The sequence below is a fragment of the Pseudophryne corroboree genome, chromosome 10 (assembly GCF_028390025.1).
Source record: "Pseudophryne corroboree isolate aPseCor3 chromosome 10, aPseCor3.hap2, whole genome shotgun sequence".
NCBI classification, from domain to species: Eukaryota; Metazoa; Chordata; class Amphibia; order Anura; family Myobatrachidae; genus Pseudophryne; species Pseudophryne corroboree.
In genome coordinates, this window is record NC_086453.1 from 154,138,849 (window position 1) to 154,146,525 (window position 7,677).

The window sequence follows — 7,677 nt, forward strand, 5'->3', positions numbered from 1 at the left end:
ACAATCCTGTTCAGAATTTGGACTGGCTAGGAGTCATTTTTCTGTTACAGGTATTTGCAAATACAATATGCCTTATAAGTCCAGTTCCCTGAATACACTCCTGCTTTGTTGGAGTCTCCCATAAAGAAGTTTTTATGTACTCTGGGCTCTAAGCAACGGATTTTCTTTCTATACTCTTACCTATTGGATTCCCTCCAATTTGACCCTCTGACTATGCTCTGGAATTAGTGGGAGGCAGATTTGGGCTATTTAAAGTGATACTGATTGGGCTATGGTGCTAGGCAACTATGTCTGTATGTTTCCAGCAGATACAATTGGTCATATTACATCAGACATATGTTACTCCGACTCGATTATTAACTTAAAAGGTGAAACTAATACACTGCTCAAAAAAATAAAGGGAACACTTAAACAACACAATGTAACTCCAAGTCAATCACACTTCTGTAAAATCAAACTGTCCACTTAGGAAGCAACACTGATTGACAATCAATTTCACATGCTGTTGTGCAAATGGAATAGACAACAGGTGGGAATTATGGGCAATTAGCAAGACACCCCCGATAAAGGAGTTGTTCTGCAGGTGGTGACCACAGACCACTTCTCAGCTCCTATGCTTTCTGGCTGATGTTTTGGTCACTTTTGAAAGCTGGCGGTGCTTTCACTCTAGTGGTAGCATGACACGGAGTCTACAACCCACACACGTGGCTCAGGTAGTGCATCTCATCCAGGATGGTACATCAATGCGAGCTGTAGCAAGAAGGTTTGCTGTGTCTGTCAGCGTAGTGTCCAGAGCATGAAGGCGCTACCAGGAGACAGGCCAGTACATCAGGAGACGTGGAGGAGGCCGTAGGAGGGCTACAACCCAGCAGCAGGACCGCTACCTCCGCCTTTGTGCAAGGAGGAACAGGAGGAGCACTGCCAGAGCCCTGCAAAATGACCTCCAGCAAGCCACAAATGTGCATGTGTCTACTCAAACGATCAGAAACAGACTCCATGAGGGTGGTATGAGGGCCCGGGGTTGTGCTTACGGCCCAACACTGTGCAGGATGTTTGGCATTTGCCAGAGAACACCAAAATTGGCAAATTTGCCACTGGCGCCCTGTGCTCTTCACAGATGAAAGCAGGTTCTCACTGAGCACATGTGACAGACGTGACAGAGTCTGGAGACGCCAAGGAGAACGTTCTGCTGCCTGCAACATCCTCCAGCATGACCGGTTTGGCAGTGGGTCATTAATGGTGTGGGGTGGCATTTCTTTGGGGGGTCGCACAGCCCTCCATGTGCTCGCTAGAGGTAACCTGACTGCCATTAGGTACCGAGATGAGATCCTCAGACCCCTTATGAGACCATATGCTGACAATGCTAGACCTCATGTGGCTGGAGTGTGTCAGCAGTTCCTGCAAGACGAAGGCATTGATGCTATAGACTGGCCCGCCCGTTCCCCAGACCTGAATCCAATTGAGCACATCTGGGACATCATGTCTCGCTCCATCCACCAACGCCACGTTGCACCACAGACTGTCCAGGAGTTGGCGGATGCTTTAGTCCAGGTCTGGGAGGAGATCCCTCAGGAGACCATCCGTCACCTCATCAGGAGCATGCCCAGGCATTGTAGGGAGGTCATACAGGCACGTGGAGGCCACACACACTACTGAGCCTCATTTTGACTTGTTTTAAGGACATTACATCAAAGTTGGATCAGCCGGTAGTGTGTTTTTCCACTTTAATTTTGAGTGTGACTCCAAATCCAGACCTCCATGGGTTAATAAATTTGATTTCCATTGATCATTTTTGTGCGATTGTGTTGTTAGCACATTCAACTATGTAAAGAACAAAGTATTTAATAAGAATATTTCATTCATTCAAATCTAGGATGTGTTATTTTAGTATTCCCTTTATTTTTTTAAGCAGTGTATATTATATAGACTCATTACATGCAAAGTGAGATATTTCAAGCCTTTATTTGTTATAATTTTGATGATTGTGATTTACAGCTTAAGAAAATCCCAAATCTCAGAAAATTAGAATATTACATAAAGACAATAAAAAAAGGATTTTAAATATAGAAATGTCGGCCCTCTGAAAAGTATAATCATGCATATGTACTCAGTACTTGGTTTGGGCCCATATTGCATGAATTACTGCCTCAATGCGGTGTGGCATGGATTCTATAAGCCTGTGGCACTGCTCAGGTTTTATGTAAGTCCAGGATGCTTCAATAGCGGCCTTCAGCTCTTCTGCATTGTTCGGTCTCATGTCTCTCATCTTTCTCTTGGCAATGGGGGTCATTCCGACCCGATTGCTCGCTGCAGTCTGTCGCAGCGATCGGGTCGGAACTGCGCATGCGTTGGGGCACTGTGTGGCAGCCGTCGTTGCATAGCGATCGCCTCTGAAGCAGAGGCGGTGGCTGGGCGGCGGCGTTAAACTGCCGTTTAGGGGGAGCGGTCCGGCCAACGCAGGTGTGGCCGGACCGTTGGGGGGTGGGGGGGGCGGGCCGCGGCGGCTGCATGATGTCACACACAGCCGCTGCGGGCTGGGGAGCGACGAATAGCTCCCGGCCAGCACGCTAAAGCTGCGCTGGTCGGGAACTATTCTTGAAGTGCAAAGGCATCGCCGCTGTGCGATGCTTTTGCACTTCTGCAGGGGGGGGCGGCCCTGACATGCAGGGCAGGATAGCCCTGTGCTGGGCGTCCCCCCGCATGTCAGTGGGAATGATCGTAGCTGTGCTAAATTTAGCACAGCTACGATCAACTCGGAATGAGCCCCAATGTCCCAAGATTCTCTTTTTTTCTTTAGTCCAGGTAAGACGCTTCTGACATTGTTTGTTGTTCAGGAGCGGCTTTACAAGGGGAATACGACATTTGAAGTGAACGTGAACGATAATGCCCAAACAATCGGTTCAAAATCTGTATTGCACCTCCAGTGTGTAGTATTTAATAAACTACAAAAATGCGAAAGTCCTCACTCACTGACGGACTCATCACTGATTCTCTTACTTCCCAATATGTGAGGAAGATTATTTTTAACATACAGATGGAGCCGCACTCCTCTAGTGCGGCTCCATCGCATATGAGTGCCCCCGGAGTGACTAGGCGATCCGTCTGCCTAGTCACGCCGGGAGCGCACAGAGATGCGCTCAGGCACAGACGTAGCCACGATTAGCGTGGCTCCATCTGTAGGTATTCTGCAGGTGAGAAATGGGAAAACTACGTAATTAGATTTTTTTTTAAAACCAACCCCTAAGGGGATGAAAAGGGTGCTGACATAATGATGTCATTACCGATGTGTGGCTTGCATTACGAAAACCCCCAAACGGAATATCGGATCAAAAGTTGGATTGTATAGATGGAGCCATCTAGTCTAGTGCGGCTCCATCGCACACGAGCTCTCCCGGCATGACTAGGCGATCCGTCCGCCTAGCCACGCCAGGAGCGCGCAAAGTCGCTCCCATTATAGTGAATGGGGTGCATGCACATCATGGACGTGTGCACCCTAGACACAGCGGTAGGCGTGTCCAGGCACAGATGGAGCCACGATTAGCGTGGCTCCATGTGTACCTCCAGTGTGTAGAATTTAATAAACTACAAAAATGGTCCTGTCACTTTTTACCATAACTGCTACGTGTGCTCCTCAGGTAACACCAAGAATCATGGACTAATATTTACTAACATTAAGACGTCTCAGATTTACATCTCTACCAAATTTTGAACACTCATTTATATTTACAACCGTGAAAATCAGAAACTCCCGTGCGAAGAACGGGTAGAACAGCTAATAGGGCATCAGTTCTTCTAGGTATGCTTACACACAGTTTTTGAAGGAACTCGGAAGGCAGGTCTTAGAGGACTAACCACAGATCTACTGTGGATGTAGGCTTGCTCAAATCCTTCTGTCTCTTAACTTAATCCCAGACAGATTCGATGATGTTGAGATCAGGACTCTGTCGGGGTCATATTAACACTTACAGGAATAATTGTTCTTCTTTATGTTCTTTGGCATTGGCTGTATGTTTGGGGTCCTTGTACTGCTGCAGAATAAATTTGGAGCCAACCAGATGCTTCCCTGATGGTATTACATGATGGATAAGCACCTGCCTGTATTTCTCAGCATTAAAGCACAAAGAAACGGGCAACACTGAGGACCGTAGATGCACTCTGGTACCTGTATATGTCGCCGCTCGACCAACAGTGCTGCATGTGGAGCCGGTAATTTCACAGCTGTGGGGCCCAGGAAACGGTGGCGGCATAACCAGTAGTGGGGGGGTTCTCCAGCAGGGGTACTTTACTGAGTCCTAAGCACCCGCAGGTGTGGTGGCCCTAGGAACAGGATGTGGCATGGTGCTACTGGCACTGGTATAATGCCTGCACCTTACCTACCCTGACCCCGTAATGAGATTCAAGCACCTGACAAAATGAAAGACTAGAAAATAATGAAAATGTCCGATGCGCCATTTTCCTGTAGATCTGTGTATGCGCTCTAGGCTTTGTGACAGCACTGCCGACTAGAGAGGAGGGGGCCCAGACAGAGCGTGCACACGTGCCTCCTCGTCTCTAGATATGCCCCTGGGAAGAGTATAACTATTTAAGTACCTACTTCTCTGTCTTTTCATCAAATCCCAGTGACAGTGTTCCCCAGGGACAAAAGAGGAAGAGAAATTAATTATTCAAAGAAGGATATTTTTAGGGCTGTCCTTTTGTACCTGGAGGAATGCACAGTTATTACCACTACGCAAAAAGACTTGAATTTTGTACCAGTGTATAGCTAACAGACTTTCTTTGTTTGTCAGGGTGCCTCCAGACTTAAACAGGAAATGCTTCAATTCCACTTGTATTGAAGAAAACGAGTTTTATGGTAAGAACTTACCTTTGTTAAAACTCTTTCTGTGAGGTACACTGGGCTCCACAAGGAAAGACATAGGGGTGTAGAGTAGGATCTTGATCCGAGGCACCAACAGGCTCAAAAGCTTTGACTGTTCCCAGAATGCATAGCACAGCCTCCTCTATAACCCGGCCTCCCTGCACAGGAGCTCAGTTTTTAGTCAACCAGCCCAATGCAGTAGCAGGAAAAGAGACGACAACGGTTACTAGCCACATACACCACACTCTCATGACAGGAGAAGTGTTAGCTTCTTTGGGTTGGTATGGCATTAGCCGCTAAGTGCGTCAGGGTGGGCGCCTTGTGGAGCCCAGTGTACCTCTCAGAAAGAGTTTTAACAAAGGTAAGTTCTTACCATAAAACTTGTTTTCTGCTGCGGGGTACACTGGGCTCCACAAGGAAAGACATAGAGGATGTCCTAAAGCAGTTCCTTATGGGAGGGGACGCACTGTAGCGGGCACAAGAACCTGGCGTCCAAAGGAAGCATCCTGGGAAGCGGCAGTATCGAAGGCATAGAACCTTATGAACGTGTTCACAGAGGACCACGTAGCCGCCTTGCACAATTGTTCAAGGATCGCACCACGGCGGGCCGCCCAAGAAGGTCCAACATACCGAGTAGAATGGGCCGTAATGTGAGCAGGAGCTGACAGATCAGCCCTCACATAAGCATGTGCAATCACCATTCTAATCCATCTGGCCAAAGTTTGTGAAATCCAAACAGCACAAAGAGATAATCAGATTTCCTAATAGAAGCAGTTCTCTTCACATAGATACGGAAAGCCCGTACCACATCCAAAGACCGCTCTTTGAGAGACAGATCAGGAGAAACCAGTGCCGGAACCACAATCTCCTGGTTAAGGTGGAACAAAGAAACCACCTTAGGTAAATAACCGGGACGAGTCCTAAGAACCACCCGGTCACGGTGAAATATCAGATACGGAGAACTACAAGACAAGGTACCCAAATCCGACACTCTTCTAGCTGAAGCAATAACCAGCAGAAACACCACCTTAAGGGAAAGCCACTTAAGATCAGCTGAACCAAGAGGTTCAAACGGAGACTCTTGTAACGCCTCCAAAACCACGACAAGTCCAAAGGAGCCACAGGCGGGACATAGAGAGGATGGATATGCAACACGCCCTGAGTAAAGGTATGCACATCAGGTAAGGTCGCAATCTTTCTCTGAAACCACACCGACAAGGCAGATATTTGAACCTTGAGGGAGGCCAGACGCAGGCCTAAGTCCAGGCCCTGCTGAAGAAAAGAGGAAAAGGAGAGGCTGCGCTCCAGGAGGAAAGAGCAATTAATTACACTAAGTGTGTCAAATTTATAACAATTTATTAAAAACAATATTTCTAAAAAACAGTATCCTGTGCAATAATTAATATACCACATTAATTCATAAAAATAGGATTTTGGTACTTACCAGGTAAATCCTTTTCTTTGAATCCATAGGGGGCACTGGAGTACTCTTGGGTTATGGACTGGGCGTAGCCGGAAATGGCACATATTTAAATATTTAAATTAGTAACTGGCCAGCCCCTCCAAAATCCCATAGAGACTTCAGTATTTTTACTGGGCCGAACAGGAGTGATAGAGAGGATGAACCATAGAGAATTACATATAACATTATATGAACCTATAACATTATAAAATAATGGTCAACCCTAAAGTTGACACATAACGGAACTGATAACAATCAGTTGATACCATAACATCGAATGCATTGGTGATAACGTGTTACCATAAGATCCACAGACCTTACCACAAGACAGGTAAACTGCTCTGGGTGGGCGTCCATTGCCCCCTATGGATTCAAAGAAAAGGATTTACCTGGTAAGTACCAAAATCCTATTTTCTTTTTCATCCACTAGGGGTCACTGGAGTACTCTTGGGACGTACCAAAGTTTCCCCCTTGGGCGGGAGAGCAGTTTGGCACCTGTAACACTAGACGGCCAAAGCTAAATGCTGATGCCGCAAACGTAGCCAACCTGTAAAAGCGCACCAACATGCGCACTGATGGTCATGCACTGATGACCATGTAGCAGCTCGTCTACGCTGTTTCGTAGGAACTCCACGACCTGCTGCTCCTGACGCTCCCAAAGAACGTATGGAATGGTCTGACACTGATGTAGGCGGTTGAAGCCCGCTTATGACGTTTACTAGAACGTTTGGAATGGTCTGACCCTGATGTAGGCGTTGTAGCCTATTATGAAGCTAAGCCTGACGTATGACATAAGGACTGCTTGGAAGCTTGTAAAGCCATCTTCACTTCATTATAGAGAACAATGTGTCTGTTCTACGTACAATTGTTTGGGTTACATAAACGCGTAGTGCGCGTACCCCATTCAAAGTAACTTAAGTTCTCGAACATATTGATAACCGAGGAACTACATTAATTAATTGATGCGTGACATTATACGATCTTTGACTGGAACACGGAATTTGTGCGAAGTTCCTCCCTATGACCATAAAACACCAGATTTGGGGCCTTGTCATGCAAGCTACCCTATGTTAAAACACGCCTTGCTGAGAGGCTAAGGCTAAGAGAAAAGTGTTTCCCAATTGATAAACGTAACATCCACTTGTTGTAAGAATTCAACAAATGAAGACTGTAAATAAAAAACCTAAAACCACATCACGTCCCCTGGCGCTGTAGGTGGTAAAACCAGATCACGTCCCATGGCGCTGTAGGTGGTATAAATGGAGGTCGTCTGAGGACACCGTGCAGGAAAGTGTGTACAATCGGCAAAGGAGCCAAACACCTTTGCAGGTAAATTGACATGCAGAGACCTGCACCT